General features: G+C 31.1%; 1 pseudogene; it reads right to left on the reverse strand.

The window, feature by feature from the left end:
* The window catches only part of LOC119608114, a 108,044-nt pseudogene extending 96,577 nt beyond the window's left edge, over window positions 1-11,467 (reverse strand).
* Between the last annotated feature and the right edge of the window lie 14,138 nt (window positions 11,468-25,605).

Genomic DNA, 25,605 nt, shown 5'->3' on the forward strand with positions numbered 1-25,605 from the left:
GTTCTGTTCTAGTTCTGTTCTAGTTCTGTTCTAGTTCTGTTCTTCTAGTTCTGTTCTAGTTCTGTTCTAGTTCTGTTCTAGTTCTGTTCTAGTTCTGTTCTAGTTCTGTTCTAGTTCTGTTCTAGTTCTGTTCTAGTTCTGTTTCTAGTTCTGTTCTAGTTTCTGTTCTAGTTCTGTTCTAGTTCTGTTCTAGTTCTGTTTTCTGTTCTGTTCTAGTTCTTCTGTCTAGTTCTTGTTCTAGTTCTGTTCTAGTTCTGTTCTAGTTCTGTTCTATGTTTGTTTTTTTCTTTCTGTTTGTAGTTCTGTTGTAGTTCTGTTTGTAGTTTGTCTGTTCTATTCTGTTCTAGTTCTGTTCTAGTTCTGTTCTAGTTTCTGTTCTAGTTCTGTTCTAGTTCTGTTCTAGTTCTGTTCTAGTTCTGTTCTAGTTCTGTTCTAGTTCTGTTCTAGTTCTGTTCTAGTTCTGTTCTAGTTCTGTTCTAGTTCTATTCTAGTTCTGTTCTAGTTCAGTCGTTCTAGTTCTGTTCTAGTTCTGTTCTAGTTCTGTTCTAGTTCTGTTCTAGTTCTGTTCTAGTTCTGTTCTAGATTCTGTTTCTAGTTCTGTTCTAGTTCTGTTTCTAGTTCTGTTCTAGTTCTGTTCTAGTTCTGTTCTAGTTCTGTTCTAGTTCTGTTTCCTAGTTCTGTTTCTAGTTCTGTTCTAGTTGTTCTAGTTCTGTCTAGTTCTGTTCTAGTTCTGTTCTAGTTCTGTTCTAGTTCTGTTCTAGTTCTGTTCTAGTTCTGTTCTAGTTTTTCTAGTTCTGTTCTAGTTCTGTTCTATTCTGTTTAGTCTGTTCTAGTTCTGTTTAGTCTGTTTTAGTTCTGTTCTAGTTCTGTTTTAGTTCTGTTCTAGTTCTGTTCTAGTCTGTCTAGTTCTGTTCTAGTTCTGTTCTAGTTATGTTCTAGTTATGTTCTAGTTCTATTCTAGCTCTGTTCTAGTTCATTTGTAGTTCTGGTCTAGTTCTGTTGTAGTTTCTCTCTAGTGTGGTCGTAGTTTTGTTCTAGATTATTCTTGTACAGCAAATGTCCTTCTGTCAGACATTTAAAGGAATACAAATGAAATGGTAAAATGAACGAAAGCATCAATAGATCATATTGACTGTTAGTCCAACTAACGTTCATCGCTTCATTTATAATTCCCTAAAATAAAATTAAAATAAACTATAAAATTCATGTCCCATTATTTGTTGCAAAAAAGAACAAAAGAGCAATCGATTTTGTTATAAATTTTTCGTTGCCTTTTTTATTGCTACAATTTTGCACTTTGCGGTCGCTGTGAATGAACATGTTCAGCGCGTTTTTCTTTTATTTTAGATATGAATATATAGTAAAAATATTTATTCTCTGTTTCAGCATATCAACCGGCAACACTAAAAAATGAATTTTTTCTGCCTACTGTTTTGGCAGTGTTTATTGTACTCGTTCCTATAACGAGTACATTTATTTGAATACACACTGCCAAAGTTAATCTCTTTCAATAATTTGTATGTATAAATTACTGTAGAAATGTGTATGTATTCTAATAGTGTTGCTGTTATTTTAATGGTTTTCACATGGAAATGTAAAGAAAGCCTTCAACGCCCTCCATGTATTGTATACTTTTATTTTTTTGAGTTTTTTATATATAGTAGATTTTTTGTATGTTTCCCCCTGATTGTTAAAGTTCAATGCAGGTTGCATTTTTTCTTTGTTTTGGGTGTTTTTTGTAAATATTTATTACACTTTATAAATAAATATTTACCATATCAAAAGTGTAAAATATTTTAAAGCTTTTGTAAACATTTAAAATAAATTGAATACTTTTTTTTAAAGAAATTTTAATTAAAAAATTTGGAATTTGAAAAAAAAAACAGTTTGGGATTCCAGATTGTTGATTTAAACAGATAAATTATATGGAAAATTTAAAAGCAAACAATGCTTTAAAGAAAATTTATTGCATTTTAAAATAAAGATGCTTTTAATGAAAAAGTAATGGAACAAGTTACCTTGTAATTTCGGAATTACTAATGTGTGGAGCCACGATATACCCATATTTATATGTATCTTCTCATATTATGAGCTTCTAAAACACTACTGTAGTATGGAATATTTTAAAGAGTTTTTCAATATTTTGCATAAAAAACGAAATCCCCTACAGCCAATAATTCTCTGATTAATATATCTTTTCGCCAAGATTTATAGCTCTTCAAAAATATACAAAAAACATGTTGCACTTCACGTTTTTTAATTAAAAATACAACGAAATTGATACTAAAACAATGGAAAAAATACTTTATTATATAAAATATACACCGAATAAATTTATCTCATGTTGCCTGCTACAAACTGCTACTGATCTTGTAGCACGCGTAGGTTTCCAGACGGTTTACATTAAAAAAAAAAAAAAAACAAAACAAACATCTTCTTTAGATACTACAAAAAGCGCCAGGCGCGAAATCAAAAAACAAGCATTTAATAATATTTCTTGAACTTGTATCGAGGGTTATACAAAAGTTGTATGAAATGAAGTAGAAGGGCATTATTTGTATTTTGTTTATAAGTTGTTAATATATCTGAATGTATATTTTTAGATGTCATGTTAACACATAATTTGTTGCTACTTGTATAGGAATTACCTCCGAAGGTATGTACATACACACATATGTATGTTTGTATTTATGTGCATATTTGAGTAAGGTAGTGTTTAAAAAGGTGTTTATGTTAAAACAGAAAATATCATATTACCTGGTCAGTAAGTTGTTTCTTTATTTTGGGTTCACTAAACGGCAAGGAAAAAACAAAAAAAAGATTATAGAGGAGGGGTACTACTACTTGCTTTAAGCTTCTGTATCCTTTTGCCGCATAATGCAGACAACCTAGTAAACAATTTAAAAATGTAATAAAATAACGAAAAAATCACAAAAATTCCCATTTTAGCTATAAGTTATCAAAGAGCTTGTGCTTTAGTTCAGTTCTAGTTCAGTTCTATTTCAGTTCTAGTTCAGTTCTAGTTCAGTTCTAGTTCAGTTCTAGTTCAGTTCTAGTTCAGTTCTAGTTCAGTTCTAGTTCAGTTCTAGTTCAGTTCTAGTTCAGTTCTAGTTCAGTTCTAGTTCAGTTCTAGTTCAGTTCTAGTTCAGTTCTAGTTCAGTTCTAGTTCAGTTCTAGTTCAGTTCGAGTTCAGTTCTAGTTCAGTTCTAGTTCTAGTTCAGTTATAGTTCATTTCTAGTTCAGTTCTAAATCAGTCTAGTTCAGTTCTAGTTCATTTCTAGTTCAGTTCTAGTTCAGTTCTAGTTCAGTTCTAGTTCAGTTCTAATTCAGTTCTAGTTCAGTTCTAGTTCAGTTCTAGTTCAGTTTCTAGTTCAGTCTAGTTCAGTTCTAGTTCAGTTCTAGTTCAGTTCTAGTAGTCTAGTTCAGTTCTAGTTCAGTTCTAGTTCAGTTCTAGTTCAGTTCTAGTTCAGTTCTAGTTCAGTTCTAGTTCAGTTCTAGTTCAGTTCTAGTTCAGTTCTAGTTCAGTTCTAGTTCAGTTCTAGTTCAGTTCTAGTTCAGTTCTAGTTCAGTTCTAGTTCAGTTCTAGTTCAGTTCTAGTTCAGTTCTAGTTCAGTTCTAGTTCAGTTCTAGTTCAGTTCTAGTTCAGTTCTAGTTCTAGTTCAGTTCTAGTTCAGTTCTAGTTCAGTTCTAGTTCAGTTCTAGTTCAGTTCTAGTTCAGTTCTAGTTCAGTTCTAGTTCAGTTCTAGTTCAGTTCTAGTTCAGTTCTAGTTCAGTTCTAGTTCAGTTCTAGTTCAGTTCTAGTTCAGTTCTAGTTCAGTTCTAGTTCAGTTCTAGTTCAGTTCTAGTTCAGTTCTAGTTCAGTTCTAGTTCAGTTCTAGTTCAGTTCTAGTTCAGTTCTAGTTCAGTTCTAGTTCAGTTCTAGTTCAGTTCTAGTTCAGTTCTAGTTCAGTTCTAGTTCAGTTCTAGTTCAGTTCTAGTTCAGTTCTAGTTCAGTTCTCGTTCAGTTCTAGTTCAGTTCTGAGTTCAGTTCTAGTTCAGTTCTAGTTCAGTTCTAGTTCAGTTCTAGTTCAGTTCTAGTTCAGTTCTAGTTCAGTTCTAGTTCAGTTCTAGTTCAGTTCTAGTTCAGTTCTAGTTTCAGTTCTAGTTCAGTTCTAGTTCAGTTCTAGTCGTTCTGGTTAGTTCTAGTCAGTTCAGTCAGTTCAGTTCCGTTCTAGTTCAGTTCTAGTTCAGTCTAGTTCAGTTCTAGTTCAGTTCTAGTTCAGTTCTAGTTCAGTTCTAGTTCAGTTCTAGTTCAGTTCTAGTTCAGTTCTAGTTCAGTTCTAGTTCAGTTCTAGTCAGTTCTAGTTCAGTCTCTAGTTCATTCAGTTCTAGTTCAGTTCTAGTTCAGTTCTAGTTCAGTTCTAGTTCAGTTCTAGTAGTCAGTTCTAGTTCAGTTCTAGTTCAGTTCTAGTTCAGTTCTAGTTCAGTTCTAGTTCAGTTCTAGTTCCGTTCTAGTTCAGTTCTAGTTCAGTTCTAGTTCAGTTCTAGTTCAGTCTAGTCAGTTCTAGTTCAGTCTAGTTCAGTTCTAGTGTCCAGTTCTAGTTCAGTTCTAGTCAGTTTAGTTCAGTTCTAGTTCAGTTCTAGTTCAGTTCTAGTTCAGTTCTAGTTCAGTTCTAGTTCAGTTTCTAGTTCAGTTCTAGTTCAGTTCTAGTTCAGTTCTAGTCAGTTCTAATTCAGTTCTAGTTCAGTTCTAAATTAGTTTCAAGCCTGTTTTAGATTTGTACATGTGTAATTTGACTGAAAATCGAATATAATTTATGAATCAAGTATTTTATAGCCTGTTATTGGGATATCATATGTTTTTTCAAGTGACTGTATAATTTAAAGGCGATGTTTTTTTTCTTTGTACAATGCAAATATTTATGCATTTAAAACTTCATAAAGTCATGTTTTAAATCTGTTTTATTCTGTTTTTTTTTTTGTGAAACAACATAACTCCACAAAACGGGTAACACCTCTTTTAATGACTTAATTTATTGTTGTCTACATAAGATAATGATACATTGTTTTTTATATAGCTAAGTAACAACATATTTTGAAAACCTTATTTAAGATAAAGTTTTTTTTTCTTTTAGCCTTATAAGTGTAAAAAAATATTTTCTTTCTTTAGGTTTTAGCAGCAAAGATATTTTAATTAAATTCTTTAACCTTGTGAGTTTAAGTATTTGGTTGTACATTTAGTTGTTTTGTCTTTTCTTTTGCCATTTTTGCAAATATTTTGCTTTTTTTTTTTTCAACTACGGTCTTAGAATGAAAATGATATGAAAAGAAAAAAATTAAAACCTTCTTGGTTTTAATTAATTTTAAAATTCTATGGAAATATGCGTATGTTTGAGTATGTTTGGGTTAATTGAAATGTAACACAAGTATGGGTAATTTTGTATATATTTTTTTTGCTTAATAAAGAAGGTTTTTTGTTTCAATTTAAAAAAAATATTTAAAATTTATTATATTTTGTAACCCTGTTAAAATATTAATTAAAACCAGCATTATTTTATTGTTGAAAATCATTAGAATTCTTGAAAGTTTTATAATATTCTTTTCAATTACTTTGGGAAAGTTAGGGCAGCAGCAGAATATTTTTCTTTCTTCAGCTTTAAATATCAACCCTTATTTGGGACGAACGTCTTTTTGAATTGGCTGCAAATCATCTAGCTAATGTTTTAATATTAATTTTTTTATATATATTTTTTATATTATGCTAATTAAACTGTTGGATGCTGTTTAGAAATATTCAAATGCATATAAGGGTAAAATGTGAACATTTAAATTTTTTTTAAAGAAATTTTTGAAAACTAAATTTTAAATATTTAATCTAGTTTAAGTTTTTTTCTAAAATATTACAATACTTTTGTTCTTATGAGTTGCTCATTCTTCAACCTCCTGCTATATGTAAATATTATAAGAACTTATATCAAAAGCTTTAAAATCTACTTCCTTTAAATATTAACAACTTCCGTTTCCTTTTCAATTTTCTTCTAATAATCATAAAAATGTCGAACATAATCAATCAACTGTGAATTGAAAAGCAAAAAAAAACAAGAAGATTATCCTTGTTTTCATAAACAAATATAAAGGACAAGAAAGTCTTGTTTACAAAGAAAAATGTGTGAAAATAACAACATAAAACCCAGAACAGGCTTTAGGAGTTAAACATGAAAAAAAATCTTATAAGAAATGGCACCAGAAAAACACAAACAAATTAAAATTCAAACATAAACATAAAATACTATACACTTTTTCACAAAAAAGTAAAACAACACAAGAAAACAACAAACAAACTGCAAATACAAAAGAAGAATAGAAAAATCTACAAAAAAAAACACATGTAAGAATCTGTTTAATATAGAAAACACAAAAGAAAAGCAAGAAAAGTGTAGGCACCCCCAAACTACTACTACACACTATAACAAAAGACATAACAAATGACAGACAAACAAACAAACAAACGGACGGACGGACGAAAGGACAGACACACTATACTTGAACCCATTTTTTCCTCTTAAAACAACTACACTCACACACACAAAAAAAAAACGCAAACAAAAACTCTTCTTTCTCACACAGAAAAGCACTTGTAATTTCTCTAAGCGAAAATAATACAAAGAAAAAAAAACCACCCCCTTGAAAGAATAACAAAAAAATCTACTCATACTTTGCCAAAAACTAAAAAGAAAATTGTCAAAGCAAAAAAAAAAGGAAAAACTAAAATTTAAACGAAAACAAAATGTCAAAATTTAACTGACTGATAAGAAAAAATATCCCTTTCTTTCAACCTCCAGCTGTCATCCTTTGCTAGCTGTTTCTCTCCTTCTATTACTCTCTCTCTGCCTCTCTCGTGTGACACTATGAGAGCAAGAGCATAAATATTTCGAAAGATTTGCTAAAGAAAATCGGCATAAAATAGAATATAAATGTTGAAAAATATCATGATGTTAGATATTCGTAAAAGCAACATAAAAATGAGGAGTATGAAAATTCAAATACACTGCCATGGATTTTCTTACACACACACACACACACAGCTCGCATGTGTGTAGGTGTGGGGAGTTTTATTAAAAAAACATAAATCGATTTTTTTGTTGTTTTTACTGTTGTAGAGTGTTTGTATGTGGATTTGTGTGATGATTTTTGTACAATGTCTGGCTTTATTTATTGGAGTATGTATGGTGTTGCACAGTGGGTGAGTTTTATGAGAAATTGTCACAAGTGGAAAAAAAAAACATTTGTGGGAAATCCTATATCATAACATGCTTTACTTCTTCTATTTGAAGCACACCGATTACTCACCCAAGCTTATGGTGAATGTACTCCATCATTTTCAATGTGCGATAGGTGGTTTGTGAGATTCTAAAGTAACGATTTTAACACGTAAGATAAAGATCATCCAGGCCAGCCTTAATAGTGTAAAAATCTAGAATTGGTGGCATTACTCCTTGAAAATAGTTATCAAACTCAACTTAAACTCATTAGTATATGCACAAACAGCAATTGCAAAATGGTTCAAAAAGAATACCACGAATAGGAGGCATAACTCCATGCAGACTTTGATCAAACTCAATAAAGAGCTTGTAAAATCATTTAAGTTTGATATGGAAGACAAATAATGTCCAGGCCATCCAAAAAAATTCGATGATCAAAAATTTAATGTATTACTCGATGGAGATTATTATCAAACTCAATAAGATCTTTTAAAATCATTGTAAACAACTTAAGCTGCTATTTCAAATCGTTTGCAGCAGTGATCATGCTAAAGGAGAGAAATTGGGGGTACCAAACGAATTGAAGCCGAGAGATCTTTAAAGAAGTTTTTGCAAAGAAAATAATTACTTGCGTTTTAGTTCAACCCGAATCTTAAAGAATTCCGAACAATAGACGTATCGCGACCAAAGACAAATATCCATGGTGCTCCGGTGATGTTCCGTATTTGGTGGGACCATAAAGATACAATCTATTGAATCTATTACACCAACCCGAAGCGTAAATGACCATATGTGAAGTCCGACCAATCAGAGGAATCGTATTTGGTGGAACGAAAAAGGTGCAATCTATAATGTGCTGCTAACAGGGAACCTTAACGGAGTTCAACTGATTCGTTGGAAGCGAGAATTTGCCTTTTTGGCAACAACCAGAATATTCGGTTAGATATGAAAGCTTCATGACAACGACGTTCGTTCACATATTAAAAACTTTTTACGAAGAATTGATGAAAAGTTTTTCCTCACCTATTTCATAGTCTGTCTGATTACTATTTATTGCGATCGATACAAAACGCTCTATCTCTGGAATACGAGGTATCCGAAACTGGCTTGATTCATTCATGACCTGAAAAGAGGAGCAGTTCTTTTCACGCGGAATCCAAATGTTGCCTGCATTACATAGGATAATTTTTTTTCTTGGACCAGCACTCAAGGTACCCCTTTTCATGCTGTGCATTGTGTTTTAACAATGAAGATACGTTGTGGGAGGGAGGATAGAGGGATTAGTATTTGTGTACATTTGATTTAAATGTTTTTACATCGAAAGAGGTGGGGAATACTCTGTGGGAAGTATGTTCCACATACGGACGGATTGGCTGAGGAATGATTTTTTTCCCTATAATATGTTGTGCGATTCAAATACCAATCGACTACGAATGGGTGTCTTCCTGATGAAAGACGTATGTTACGCAAAAATAAACAGGTTTTGGGAACAAGTTCGCTTATATCAAAGGAACACATTTCATTTTAATATCGATAGAATAATGAAATACCTACATGTTGAAACGATGCTCTAATGAATCAGTAGAGTTGGATACCCTACTGTCACCAATAAGTACTTTCGCTCTTTTCTGTACGTGGTCGAGTAGCTCCAAAATTGACTTTAAAGCTTCGGCCCATATATGAGAGTTGTATTCCGTTTTTGGTCGGATATATGTATATAAATAATGATGATATCAGATGTAGTGAAGTTTTAAAAACACTTGAAAAATGTGTTTAGTCCAACAGACACCCCACTATATTCTCATGCTCAGAACATCAATAGTTTCTGATTTCATCATATATATGGATCGAACCATGCGCTTGTGAGTCAAGAAACCAACATTCAGTTTTATGGGCGTTGAAATCGACTTTATTACATCGATCCCATTCTGAGATTGTTGAGTGATTCATTCATGTTATGCCTCATTGTTAAAATCTCCTAAGGGCTTGGCCTATGATTGAACGAATAAGAATGGTAGATATTGCTGTTGTCGGCGAAAGTGTAAATAGGATTAGAAGCTTGATAAAGAAGGTCGTTTATGAAAATCAAAAATAGAATAGGAGAAAGAACGTTGCCTTGCGGCATTATTCTGATGTAATGCATGTGTGAATTACTTGAAAAATTATAAGGAAATTCATTTGAGAAAATTTTCTTTATATTGCAATGAGTCAAAAGAAAGTTCATTTAAGATTTTTTCTAGTTAGTGGGTGAAAAAACATCAACTTAAACCTATGTGACGAAAGACTAGGGGACAAATTTCTGCATTCGAAATCGATCAAAACCTTAATAGAAGTTAAAGCAATTTTACTTTAAATTTTCATCGCTTTCGAATACCGGGATGTCTTAAACAATTGTAGGTTAATAAAATGTCTTGTAATAAACTATATGATACAGTTCTTATAGGGAGAAAAATGTTCCGTTATGATATAGTTTAAGAATGTACATATATTTATACATTCTATAGCATCATTCGACTGATTAGTACAACTAAAACTACTTTAAGATTCAAATAGTTAAGTTTGTATATCTTTTCCAATAAGTACTGATGTGTTTTCAATGTATGAGTACCGAAAATATGTATGTATGTGTTATGTATATGTATACCCACCAGTTCGACAAAAGAGTGAATGCATTCGAAAATTACAGTAATTTCCACTAACGTATAACCACTTGGTTGGCTCTAATTTGTCTATCGTCGCGGATGTATTCTTTTTATGCAGACAAGGGTGAAGATAATTGTCACTTTAGTGTCCCCTTTATAAGCAAGATAGTGGACACTTAAGCTTTTTGTCTGTCTCTTCGTAATCTATGGGGTGACGATTGACTTCCTCGTAGAACTAGCACAAGTTAAAATAGCTAGTTACCTGTGTAGTCGGGGGATAGTGGTAAGCCTAGGTGCTAGGTTAAATAGGTAGTTTAAGACTGTCCGACCAAACTGCTGACGATTGACTTCCTCGTAGGACTAGCACAAGTTAAAATAGCTAGTTATTTCTAATATTTCTAAATAATTTTTTTCAAAAATTTCTTTTTAAATAATTATATAAATCACGCAAAATATGCTAATAAATAAAACTCTGAATTAATTTTAAATACAAAAACTTATTAACATTAATGGCCTTTTAAGCCTTTTTCATTGACAAAAGTAATTACTGTTAGCTAAAAACAGACACCCCTCCCCAAACCCACTGTGCAGCTATGGTAGTGAGATGATTATCAGGAAGATAAGAGAGGGAGTTGGGAGATTTTTGTTTTAGCATTTTCAAGCGGTAGTATTTTGTTAGCACGGTACCAACAAAGTACGTTCATATGAGTACAATTTGTATTTTATAGATTTTGCACAAGTGCATGCGCGTTTAAAAGTAGTGAACTTTATATGTATTTTTTGGATTCTATTTTTTTTTTTGTTTGCCCGACTGTAGGCCTGTATTTCTTTTTTTACTATTTTTGCTTGTTTCTTTCGTTCTTCTTATTTGAGTAAAATGCTGCTTCTTATTAAATGCTAAAAACTGTAATTTTTTCCTACAATTATGTGTATGTATATAAAACTAAGGTGTGTTAACCTCCGCAAAAAAAAAAAAAAATTGGGGAAAATATACCATTTTTAAGGAAAATTCTATAGATTTAGTTTTTTTTTTAAGAGAATTAAAAAAAAATTTCTTGATGAATATTTTCTTTTTAGTTGTTATTAATTTATATAAAGTTTTATTTTTAATTTTTTTTAAGAAAACGAATCTTACTTTTTGTTATTCTTTTATGATTTGTTCTTGTTTGGTATGTCCCGTTTATTCCTTGTTTAAGTATCCTTTTATTTGCTGCTGCTGCTAATCCAAATTATTGATTTTTTACTGTTGGTTAAAATTTTTCTAGTTTGAATGCTTTTTTTCTATAAATTTAGTTAGTTTTATAAGAATTTTGGTTAATATAAAACCAATACACTTAACACTAGTATTTGTAATTATTTAAAATTAAACACTTTTTTATTATTTTGCCAATTTTTTTAAATATTTTTCTTTATCTTTTTTTTAACGGGTTTATTATTTTAGCTTTTCTTTGCCATAACTAGCACAAAATTTTAAAAATTATTGAGATTTTTTATTAAAAATAATATTACTTTTTTAATTTTCGTATATTTAGCTTTAAATTTGGAAAATTTTCTTTAAATTATTAAAATTTATTGGAAAAATGTTCCCATTTTTTTGCTTATTTCTTTATTTTTCTATATCTACTTTATATATTTTCCATATATATATATATATATATATATACACACATACACAAATGTATAGTAAAGTTAAAGAAAATTTCTTTCACTTAAATTACACTTCTCCAATTTGAACCGTATAACGTTGAAAATTAAGCGTATTTAAATGTTCACAACGTCCTGACTCTAGCAACGCAAACGACACAATGAGAGCATAAGAGTGTTAGAAATGTTAAAAATCCTTTACTATAACGGCATATATTTTCACCACCTATCACTACTAACAGCTACAAAATGTTATAAAAATTTCCCTTAAACTCAAACTACCCTTATGTTGGAAACGTCACTCTCTCTCAAAACTCTCTTTTTGTCTTAGTAAAATCTCAGAGTATTTATTTAACAAATTACCGTAATATTTATTTTACTGTTTGCAAAAATCAACCAAAATAATCCCTTCTCTAACTTTATTAAACTCATTTGGCATTTCTCAATAAATATTCTCTCTGATTTTTTTTTCGAATTTTCTTTTATTTTCTTTACCTAACTCCCCTTTTATAGTGTTTTTAGAAAAAAAAAACAACTTTATATCCTTTAAATTCCGTTTTGTGTTTGAAAATTTATTCACACACAAAAAAAACTAAACCGCAGACGGATATTTTGTTTTTACGTTTAATTATAGTTGTATGCCTTCTAACATGTTTTGTTTTTTTTTTTCTTCACTCTCCGTAGGTTCCTACATTTTTCATATGAATAGAGTAAACACATTTGTAAGCATGTGTGTTTTTATGCATTGGATCCACACAAACACCCATACACCATGTGTTTTAATTTGTTTTTCATATGAAGAAAACTGTGCGTGTTTCAAATATTATGTTGCTGCTTGCATTTTCATGAGATTTATAGTAGTTTTCTTTTTTTTTGCTACTTGCATTCATGTTTTTTGGTTCCTATTTTCTCTATTTCCCCTTTGCTATGATTGTTGCTGTTAGAAAATATTGTAGTTTTTTTTTTCGGACATTTTCAAATGCTGTTTTTGTGTTTTAATGTTTACACACACCATATTCTTATTAGCAAAACATTTTTGTTTTATTTCTTTGTTTGTTTTAATCATAGTATACAGGGTGTGGAGGGTTAATTTCTTTTGTAAGTAGAGTGTGCGAAAAACTATTGTAAAATTTTGTTTAATATACATAGGAAAAGTACATACAAGAAATCATTGTTTGATTTCCATACATACATATGTACATACATACATACATACATACATACATACATACATACATACATACACATACATACATACACATACATACTACATACATACATACATACATACATACATACATACATACATACATACATACATACATACATACATACATACATACATACATACATACATACTACATACATACATACATACATACATACATACATACATATACTACATACATACATACATACATACATACATACATACATACATACATACATACATACATACATACATACATACATACATACATACATACATACATACATACATACATACATACATACATACATACATACATACTACATACATACATACATACATACATACATACATACATACATACATACATACATACATACATACATACATACATACATCATACATACATACATACATACATACATACATACATACATACATACATACATACATACATACATACATACATACACATACATACATACATACATACATACATACATACATACATACATACATACATACATACATACATACATACATACATACATACATACATACATCATACATACATACATACATACATACATACATACATACATACATACATACATACATACATACATACATACATACATACATACATACATACATACATACATACATACATACATACATACATACATACATACATACATACATACATACATACATACATACATACATACATACATACATACATACATACATACATACATACATACATACATACATACATACATACATACATACATACATACATACATACATACATACATACATACATACATACTACATACATACATACAACATACATACATACATACATACATACATACATACATACATACATACATACATACTAATACATACATACATACATACATACATACATACATACTACATACATACATACATACATACATACATACATACATACATACATACATACATACATACATACATACATACATACTACTCATACATACATACATACATACATACATACATACATACATACATACTACATACATACATACATACTACATACATCATACATACTACATACATACATACATACATACATACATACATACATACATACATACATACATACATACATACATACATACATACATCATACATACATAATACATACATCATACATACATACATACATACTACATACATACATACATACATACATACATACATCATACATACATACATACATACTAGTCATCTATCATATTACGCATCTCTAAGATAGTCACGATCATGGAAAGAGCTCTACTTAAATAGAGTAGTCTTTGTTCTTGTAAGGCTGGGCAGTCACATACAAAGTGTTGTACCGGTTCCTCTTCTTCCTCATCCAAACAACTTCATACGTTCCGACATATGTCCAAGCATATAGTGCCCAGTAATAATTTCCGTGAAACACTAATCGAGCTAATCGAGTTCCCACTAAAAGACAAGAGAGTCCTAGTCCTATCCTATGTTAGAGCGGGCCAGAGCGATGTCTTACGAGTGATGATATTTGACCACCTGAGTTCCTTCTCACTGAAAGCCCAGTCATCTATCAATTTTGATAGATGAATATCCCTTTGCATACGAGTTAAGTCTAAGGACGACCCTTTGGTTGCGTATTCATCACATATTTTATTTCCGCGTATTATCTCATGTCCTGGAAGACATATCAACTCAACGTAATATTGTGTCAGTTGCGCCAATGATTGAATGCAATTGAAAAGATATTACGACTTAATAACGTTAGAGTTAAGAGCCTTGATTGATTCAAGGCTGACCAAGTAGATATGTATAGTCGAATTTTCGAGATTCATTTCCCGGATTCTTCTCACCGCTGCATCGATGGCTTATATCTCTGCCTGAAAGACCGTGCAGGTGTTAGGTAGTCGAAGAGGCAACAGAAGATCCAACTTTTCGGAGAAAATTCCCTACCCTTTCAGTCCATAACTGGCTTGTAAATGCCAGTATATCCATTAAAGAAATTCGACATACACAGGTTTTGCTGAAATTATTCGATCCATAATCGATCCTACTTAAGTGTAAGATCCTCCTCAGAATATTACGTTAACGCCCATAACTTGATTCAATAGCGTATTCAAGTTTAAGTTCAGTAAATTGTTGGGAGGGCCGCCATTTTTTGTTTCCAATCTAATTTGAAAGATTTTTTTATTTTCTGAAAGTTTATGTACTGTCTTATTATTTTCCGAGTTTTTTTTTCGAAAGTTGTTTATAAGCAATAATCAAATTATGGGCTAGTCTTGTCGATGCGAAACAATTTCGGATGATGATGATACTCATGTCGAATTTTATCCGGATATCCTTATATATTAATAAATTGTGTGGATTAAGTAATTTTCAGGAGTGAGCCTTATATCGGAGCTATGACAAAATACATAGGTTTTAAGAAGGGACTATGAAGGGAATAAGATCCTATAGATAAAATCGCGAAAATGTATGAAACATGTTCGGAAATGCCCCTGTAAACAAAACAATTTGTATTGAATTTTATCCCGATAGCTTTTTTTATCAATGAAAAATGTGAGTTTAAGTAATTTTCGGAAGTGAACCTAATAAAGGAGTTATGACGAATTATTGACCGATACGGGAAAAATTATATAACAAATTTTTCCCGTATCGGTGGATAAATTTTTTGTGTTTTATTTCGTTATCCCTATTTCTTAAGTAATTATGGGCATTTAAATGATATTCGGAAACGTACCTTATAAGGGAGATATGACCATTTTTGGACCGATACAGACATACTTTGGTAATATGATTTCTATTCATATCATCAAATTTTCTTTCGTATAAAAAATATAATCTTTTTGAGATAGTCAAAACGTAAAAACGTTATGAGTACGTTGCGGACCGATATTGCTGACTTTCATTAACCAAACCGCTTAGGACATGAAAAAATAATTAAAATTGTTTTATTAAGTTTTCGTCTAATTGAAGGGCTTATTGCAGTAACTCGATATGCCACCAAATATCACAATTCGATTTTATGTGCTTTTTGAGTTGCTAGGAACCATATCTAATGTCCCTAAAAGGTTCAATATTCCCAACTGTAATTAAAGTTTAATTGATTTTAAGGTACTATTTCTATTTCTACTATTTATGTCCTGGCGTCCTTATCAAAGGATAAATGACAGCGAATCTAGCCGAGTTAGTCATATTTGATTTTTAAAAAGGTTTTAGCATACAAGACTGCGAAGATATCAGAGACGTTCTTTCAAATTAATTGAAACATTTGTAGACTTCATAACAGTTTGTTACAAATTATGACCTGAAAAGCTTTAGTAGGTCTAATTTTCAGATCTGTATCATATAGTTTTTTTAAATGGACGCATAGAAGATCAGACTTCAACTTTGACAAGTAATTCTTAGTTGATTGGATGTAGAATCAAAATTTGTATCTGCTATAAATATAAGTACAAATGTACTGAAGTGTATAAATATGCAACCTCCCCTTCTTAGAATCCCTCCTTGTAAATAGTATAATTCAAGCATAACTAAAAACTATCAATGCAATTCTACTCATGCATGAAACAATTATAAATATAATTTTTGTTTTTGTTTACTGGCGAAGAAACAATTGAAAACGGAAACAATAACGCACTTTTCAAATAAAACAACCGGACACTTATAAAATACGGTGCGCACGCACTTAAGGAAACTAAAGAATACAAGGCTTATAATCAAGAAAATAAAATCTAAACGATACAAAACAACACACTCATACACAGACTCTTAAGTTTAAGCAGCAATAGTAATAATATTTAGAAGACAAGGGAAGGAAGGAAGAAAAAAAATGGAAAACAAAAACTGGGGGGAAACGAACTAAATAAAACAATAAGCAAATAACATCTTAACAGTCATGCGAACACAGAAAATAATGAGGACATTTCAAGTGTTTAAGAAACTGAAGTTGCAAAAGAATAAAAAGTAAGAAGGACGTTGAAAGCAACAGCAAGGAATATGAAGGAATAAATATTATGATTTAGATGTAGTTGTGAATATAACACATACATAATGCTTGACAGGACATTCATAGAGTAAATATTTGTTTTTTTTTCTGTTGTGCAGTTTTTCATTTCATTCGTTTTAATATGCCACCAACCTCACTTTTATCTGTCAGTCAGCCAGCCAGTCAGTCACTCTCACTCCCACACTTTATACTCCCAACACCACTTTTACTAGTCCTTTACAACAACAACAAACTAGACACTCTCACAAGTTTAATTATAATGATGTTGATAAAGATGATGTTGTTGTAGTAGTAGTTTCAATTTCTTCTTTTCTAAATTCACTACAAAATCCTTTTTGTGTATAGTTTTTTATTTTTCTTCTCTTTTTGCACTTTATTGCATTTTATTTTTATTTAGTTTGTTGTTTTAGTTATTCACTTAATCCTTGTTGTATTCACTATCTGTCTGTGTTTGTGTCTGGTTTTGACTTTGGTTCAACAACTTTCACGGACTGTTCGTAACGAAAGCAAACAGGATTCTGATTTGTTTTAATTGAAATTCAAGAGGATATAAACTTTCATATTGTACTTTTCCATAGGAATGTTGTGGTAACGATACAAACGATGTCAGATTTTGCAGAATTTTTTACTAAAAGAGAAACGTTTTTGTCTTTGCGTTTCAATATTTACTAGTTTAGTTTCTTCTTGTTGCTTTAAAAGAGTGCAAGCGTAGCGAAAGTGCAATAGACAATAATGAAGGTGGCAGCATAATAGTAGATAAAATTTATAATTAAGTTGTTTGTGTAGAGAGTTTTGCGTAATTTAAAATGGAAAAAATAAGAGAGTTTATAAAGCAGTTTTTCCGAGAAAGACGTGTCTACTATGTTAAAGAAGATCTTTTAAAACACAAACCATTTCCGTTGCAGCATATAATAGTACAATTATGCTGACGTGTGTAAAACTTTAAAACATTAGTCCTAGAGGCGTCTCAGAGTTTCAGTTTTCCAGAACTGAACTAAAACTTGACTATAACTGAACTAGAACTGAACTAGAACTGAACTAGAACGGACCTAGAACTGACCTAGAACTGAACTAGAACTAGAACTACACTGACTAGAACTGACTAGAACTGAACTACTAGAAACTGAACTAGAACTGAACTAGAACTGAACTAGAACTGAACTAGAACTGAACTAGAACTGAACTAGAACTGAACTAGAAACTGAACTAGAACTGAACTAGAACTGAACTAGAACTGAACTAAACTGAACTAGACTAACTAGAAACTGAACTAGGAACTGAACTAGGAACTGAACTAGAACTGAACTAGAACTGAACTAGAACTGAACTAGAACTGAACTAGAACTGACTAGAACTGAACTAGAACTGAACTAGAACTGAACTAGAACTGAACTAGACTGAACATAGAACTAGAACGAACTAGAACGAACTAGAACTGAACTAGAACTGAACTAGAACTGAACTAGAACTGAACTAGAACTGAACTAGAACTGAACTAGAACTGAACTAGAACTGAACTAGAACTAAACTGAACTAGAACTGAACTAGAACTGAACTAGAACTGAACTAGAACTGAACTAGAACTGAACTAGAACTGAACTAGAACTGAACTAGAACTCTAGAACTGAACTAGAACTGAACTAGAACTGAACTAGAACTGAACTAGAACTGAACTAGAACTAAACTAGAACTAAACTAGAACTGAACTAGAACTGAACTAGAACTGAACTAGAACTGAACTAGAACTGAACTAGAACTGAACTAGAACTGAACTAGAACTGGACTAGAACTGAACTAGAACTGAACTAGAACTGAACTAGAACTGAACTAGAACTGAACTAGAACTGAACTAGAACTGAACTAGAACTGAACTAGAACTGAACTAGAACTGAACTAGAACTGAACTAGAACTGAACTAAAACTGAACTAGAACTGAACTAGAACTGAACTAGAACTGAACTAGAACTGAACTAGAACTGAACTAGAACTGAACTAGAACTGAACTAGAACTGAACTAGAACTGAACTAGAACTGAACTAGAACTGAACTAGAACTGAACTAGAACTGAACTAGAACTGAACTAGAACTGAACTAGAACTGAACTAGAACTGAACTAGAACTGACTAGAACTGAACTAGAACTGAACTAGAACTGAACTAGAACTGAACTAGAACTGAACTAGAATGAACTAGAACTGAACTAGAACTGAACTGAACTGAACTAGAACTGAACTGAACTAGAACTGAACTAGAACTGAACTAGAACTGAGCTAGAACTGAACTAGAACTGAACTAGAACTGAACTAGAACTGAACTAGAACTGAACTAGAACTGAACTAGAACTGAACTAGAACTGAACTAGAACTGAACTAGAACTGAACTAGAACTGAACTAGAACTGAACTAGAACTGAACTAGAACTGAACTAGAACTAGAACTAATCTAGAACTGAACTAGAACTGAACTAGAACTGAACTAGAACTGAACTAGAACTGAACTAGAACTGAACTAGAACTGAACTAGAACTGGACTAGAACTGAACTAGAACTGAACTAGAACTGAACTAGAACTGAACTAGAACTGAACTAGAACTGAACTAGAACTGAACTGAACTGAACTAGAACTGACTGAACTGACTAGAACTGAACTAGAACTGAACTAGAACTGAACTAGAACCTGAACTAGAACTGAACTAGAACTGAACTAGAACTGAAATCAGAACTGAACTAGAACTGAACTAGAACTGAACTAGAACTGAACTAAACTGAACTAAGAACTGAACTATACGAACTAAGACACATGAAATAGAACTGAACTAGACTGACCTAGAACTGAACTAGAACTGAACTAGAACTGAACTAGACTGAACAGAACTGAACTAGAACTGAACTAGAACTGAACTAGAACTGAAACTAGAACTGAACTAGAACTGAACTAGAACTGAACTAGAACTGAACTAGAACTGAACTAGAACTGAACTAGAACTGAACTAGAACTGAACTAGAACTGAACTAGAACTGAACTAGAACTGAACTAGAACTGAACTGAACTAGAACTGAACTAGAACTGAACTAGAACTGACTAGAAACTAGAACTGAACTAGAACTGAACTAGAACTGAACTGAACTGAACTGAACTGAACTAGAACTGAACTAGAACTGAACTAGAACTGAACTAGAACTGAACTAGAACTGAACTAGAAAACTAGAACTGAACTAGAACTGAACTAGAACTGAACTAGAACTGACTAACTGAACTAGAACTGAACTAGAACTGAACTAGAACTGAACTGAACTAGAACTGAACTAGAACTGAACTAGAACTGAACTAGAACTGAACTAGAACTGAACTAGAACTGAACTAGAACTGAACTAGAACTGAACTAGAACTGAACTAGAACTGAACTAGAACTGAACTAGAACTGAACTAGAACTGAACTAGAACTGAACTAGAACTGAACTAGAACTGAACTAGAAATGAACTAGAACTGAACTAGAACTGAACTAGACTGAACTAGAACTGAACTACTGAACTAGAACTGAACTAGAACTGAACTGGAACTGAACTAGAACGGAACTAGAACTGAACTAGAACTGAACTAGAACTGAACTAGAACTGAACGAGAACTGAACTGAACTATTACTAACCTAGGGCTGAACTTAACTTCTTCGGAAGTGATTTTAGAATTTCTAACAAAAGTAAAAAATAAATAAGATATTTTAATTGATATTAAATTTCCTTATTTTGTTGTGTTGGCATTTAAAACGAGATTATTTCGTAAGTAATTACTAAATTTAAGGTCAAACCTTGATAAATACCTAATATTTAACTGAAAAAAAGTTGCAATTATTTAATCTCTTTTAAATTAACATTTTTCCAATACAGGATAAGAAAAACATTCATAACCTAACGGTCGATATGTGTAACAGATTGTGGATAAGATTTTTTTAAATCTAAAGTCATCTGTTAGAATGAGGTAGAAGGAAACCTTGATATAATGGAAAAATAAAATAGAAAAAAAAAATAATCTACAGAATAAAGTACGTGCTGTTTAGTACGAGTATCTTAGTCTAAACAAAAACATATAGATACATATGTACATATGTATGTATGTAAGTTGCATATAGTATGTTTATGTGTCTATTTTCCTTCTTTTTTTTCGTATTTAAGTATGTGTGAGTCCTTAAGAACACCAACCAACCAAGCAGCAACAACCACTACAAATAACATCTTGATAGACGCTGGTGAAGTTTATAACATTTATACTTTTGTTGAGGGTTGTTGTTATTGTTCCAGTAGTAGTAACGTATTTACAACATTTTCTGGTACACGTAGATTTTATGTTTTTTTCTTTCTTTCCCTGCCATATATTGCATGGACATACAATTAAGATAAATGTCGACTTTCAACAGTTCATAAAAAAATTTATTTCAAAATTGCTTGTGTGGATATGAGTATGTTGTATGTATGGGGAAAGATTTTAATATGAGCTGTTGTTATTTTTTTCTTGTATGAGTTTAATCAAAAATATGAAAAAAAAAATAGAAGAAAAATGTGATGTTAAACATATTTATATTTTTACTCAAATATTCTATGCAATGGTCCTGGCTTAGGTTAAATATATATGTATTTATTAGTTGTTTTTGTTTAAGATTTTTATTCTATTGTTTTCACTTTAATAAAAAAAGAAGTCAAAATATGTATTTAAAGACTAAAATAACAATTTAACCCTTGTAGTGGTTAAACTAACTTCTTTTAGATAATCCTTTTGTAGCTTTTCAGCAGAAATGGTATCATAAAGGGTAGTAAATTTTTATGGAAAATTTCACAAGCATCAGCGGACATAATGCAAAGTAGCATACAGTATTAAAAGTTTCGAAAAAACAGGGCCTAGATCAGTCGACAGGTAAGCTTGTAAGATACCTAAATATTTACAAATGTGGTATTATTCATTCAATCTTGGAAATAGCCTCCTGCTCAATAAATCCTAATAGGATTACTTTCCACGGTGATCTCATTGTTGTTGAACTTGGCTTACTGGTCTAGAAACTGTATTCCTAGAATTTTGGCAACTACTTTAAAAATTGATATTAAAGAATAGAAAACGTTGACGGATTGTTAAGTTAATGTACTAGTGTTATTAGCCTGAGCTTAAACTTCTATAAAATATTTTTATTAATCATCTTTAATATATCAGTTTAAGAGTCCTCAAACCTTTATCGAACAGTTTAAAGCTCCTAAACTACATAACAGTTTGAGGTTCCTCAAACTTTTATGGAACTGCCTGATATTTCTTAAAGTTCTACAGAACAGTTTGAGCTTCCTCAACATATAGAACATTTTGAGTTTCCTGAAGCTTCTATGGACTAGTTTGAGCTTCTTCAAACTTCTTTTGAAGAGTTTGAGCTAATAAAACTCCTATAAAACAGTTTGAGCTTCTTTAAACTTCTATAGAATAGTTCGAGCTTTTTTCAGCTTATGTAAAACAGTTTGAGCTGTCTCAAACTCATACAGAACAGTTTGAGTTGGGTCCTCAAACCTTTGTCGAACAGTTTAAGGTTCCTAAAACTTCTATAGAACAGCTTGTGTTTCCCAAACCTTTCCTAGAAAAGCTTGAGATTCCTCAAGCTTCTATAAAATAGTTTGAGCTTACTCAAACTTCTACAGAATAGTTTGAACTTCCTCAAACTTCTATAAACTCAAACTTCTAAAACTTCTATAGAATAGTTTGAACTTCCTTAAACTTCTACATAATAGTTTTAGCTTCCTCAAACTTCTATAGAACTGTTTTAGATTCCTCAAACTTCTATAGAACAGTTTGAGCATCCTGAAGCTTCTATAGAACAGTATAGGGTTCCCCAAACTTATATAGAACAGTTCGAGGTTCCTATGGAACAGTTTGAATAGTTAGAGCTTTTTCAAACATCTATAGAACAGTTTGAGCTTTCTCAAACTTCTATAGAATAGTTTGAGCTTCCTCAAACTTTTATTGAAGAGTTTGAGCCTCCTCAAACTTCTGTGGAATAGTTTAAGCTTCCTCAAACTTATTTTGAAGAGTTTGAGCTAATAAAACTCCTATAAAACAGTCTGAGCTTCCTGAAACTTCTATTGAACAGTTTGAGCTTCTTTAAACTTCTATAGAATAGTTCGAGCTTTTTTCAGCTTATGTAAAACAGTTTGAGCTGTCTCAAACTCATACAGAACAGTTTGAGTTGGGTCCTCAAACCTTTGTCGAACAGTTTAAGGTTCCTAAAACTTCTATAGAACAGCTTGTGTTTCCCAAACCTTTCCTAGAAAAGCTTGAGATTCCTCAAGCTTCTATAAAATAGTTTGAGCTTACTCAAACTTCTACAGAATAGTTTGAGCTTCCTCAGACTTCTATAAACTCAAACTTCTAAAACTTCTATAGAATAGTTTGAACTTCCTTAAACTTCTACATAATAGTTTTAGCTTCCTCAAACTTCTATAGAACAGTTTTAGATTCCTCAAACTTCTATAGAACAGTTTTAGATTCCTCAAACTTCTATATAACAGTTTGAGCATCCTGAAACTTCTATAGAACAGTTTAGGGTTCCCAAAACTTATATAGAACAGTTTGAGGTTCCTATGGAACAGTTTGAATAGTTAGAGCTTATTCAAACATCTATAGAACAGTTTGAGCTTTCTCAAACTTCTATAGAATAGTTTGAGCTTCCTCAAACTGTTATTGACGAGTTTGAGCCTCCTCAAACTTCTGTGGAATAGTTTAAGCTTCCTCAAACTTATTTTGAAGAGTTTGAGCTAATCAAACTTCTATGGAACAGTCTCAGCTTCTTCAAACTTCTATAAAATAGTTTGAGCTTCCTCAAACTTCTATAGAATAGTTTGGGATTCCTCAAACTTCTATAGAATTGTTTGAGCTTCCTCAAACTTCTATAGAACAGTTTGAGCTTCCTCGAACTTCTGTGGAATAGTTTGAGCTTTCTTAAACTTCTTTTGAAGAGTTTGAGCTAAAAAAACTTCTGAAAAACAGTATGAGCTTCTTCAAACTTCTATGGAACAGTTTGAGCTTCTTGCATTTTCTGTAGAATAGTTAGAGCTTTTTCAAACTTCTACATAACAGTTTGAGTTGACTTAAACATCAATAAAGATCCTCAAGATTTAACAAACTATTCTAAATTTGAGAAAAAGTTATTGCGAATGGACAGGGAGACGGATAGGCAGATATCACCTATCTTTGCAGAAGGATCTGCAAATAGATTATTGGGATAGCAGTACTTCTACTTCAAGTACAAATCACTACTAGTGCAACTGTTTGCTGGTGGTTGTTATTTAGCTGTTCTTAATGTTTTTTTTTTTTTCTTAATTTAGAGTCAAACTTTTTTATATACATACCTTTTTCCTAAGAAAAACAAACAATATGATTTTGCATTTTTATATTCAAGTATCTGAAAAGAAAGAAAAATACAAAATAAATCTCAAACAATAACATTAGCCATACTTCAATTCAAATAAACTCAAGTTGTTTTTTGGTTTCTTGATGAATCTTAAAGGACATGACAATTTCTTGAAATCCTTATGCATATATTTTCCCTCAATCTAAGTTGCTTATAATACAAATGGCAGCACGTAGTTAATATAAATTGTAACGTTGTGTTGAGTTGAATTTTTTTGTTATAACAAAAATCACAAAACCCCAAAAAATAATTTGACAATTTTACTAGGAGTTAGTGAAAAATTTAACAATACCGTTAACGCTTTAAATTTTAAAGCATTAATATTTTTAAAAATTATATTATGCTACAACTTTAATCAAAAGCCTAAATTTCATATTTTTTTATTTGCTTTAAATATAAAGTTTTCAACATACATGTCCAAATGTTGGCATCTGTTTAAAATTTATGTGTCTGTATTAAATTTGTATTTTAAATTTTATGAAGTGTAAATTGTTTACACAGCAATATCCTAATTAATGATATTGTTTAAACAAAAATTTTATATGTACTTGTCTATTTGTCGAGGGTGCATTGTATACAGTTCCCACCCTTCGGTCATGACTTAAAGCTACCAACAAATATTTAATACATTTACAAGTTGTAAATAAAATAAATTTGATTTGAATTTTAATTTATATTTATGTGAAATTATGGAATTATATTCAAAATATTTTAATATTAAATTTTAAAGTCTGAAAAATAGTTAAATAAAATTTAATATATTTTTTTTATAATGTGAAAAATTATATATAACTATTTGATTATTTTCAATTCCTTTCAATTCCAAACATTTCTAACAAACAAAAAATATTTTTGGAAAATCTACATTTCTGATCACTATTGTTTCTGCAACAGACAGACGGACATCTAAAATGAACAGTTAAGCTTGTTTATAAGAATATATTTCAACTTATCTTTTCTACTAATACCATTAATTTTCATCTTCTAAATGTTTAATAAGATCATGCCTTTAACAAATTCCCGAGTTTATAATTTTCTTCCCCTTCTCCATAAACATGCCCCACTATGTGTTTAGAATATTATAAAGAAATTATTCTTATTGTTTGAGATAAATACCTAACACGTACTATTTGTAGCCTTAAAATGTGCACACATTTTAGTATGTTTAAGTATTCGGTTACAAAATGTATTTGTTAATATTTTAACCTGCAATAAACAGAAACCCCTAATTGCAGACTATAATATTTATATGTATAGATTTGAAAACATAAAAATATACAAACACATGTACGTGTTGCTACCCACTAAACAATTTTTGCCGAATTCGTACAGATAGTCTGCACAAGTTGCCGATTTCGTATCCGAATTCCGTCAGAATTC

This window comes from Lucilia sericata, unplaced genomic scaffold (genome assembly GCF_015586225.1).
Source record: "Lucilia sericata isolate MDLA Ls3-8-SP2 unplaced genomic scaffold, ASM1558622v1 Contig000794F_arrow, whole genome shotgun sequence".
Taxonomy (NCBI): domain Eukaryota; kingdom Metazoa; phylum Arthropoda; class Insecta; order Diptera; family Calliphoridae; genus Lucilia; species Lucilia sericata.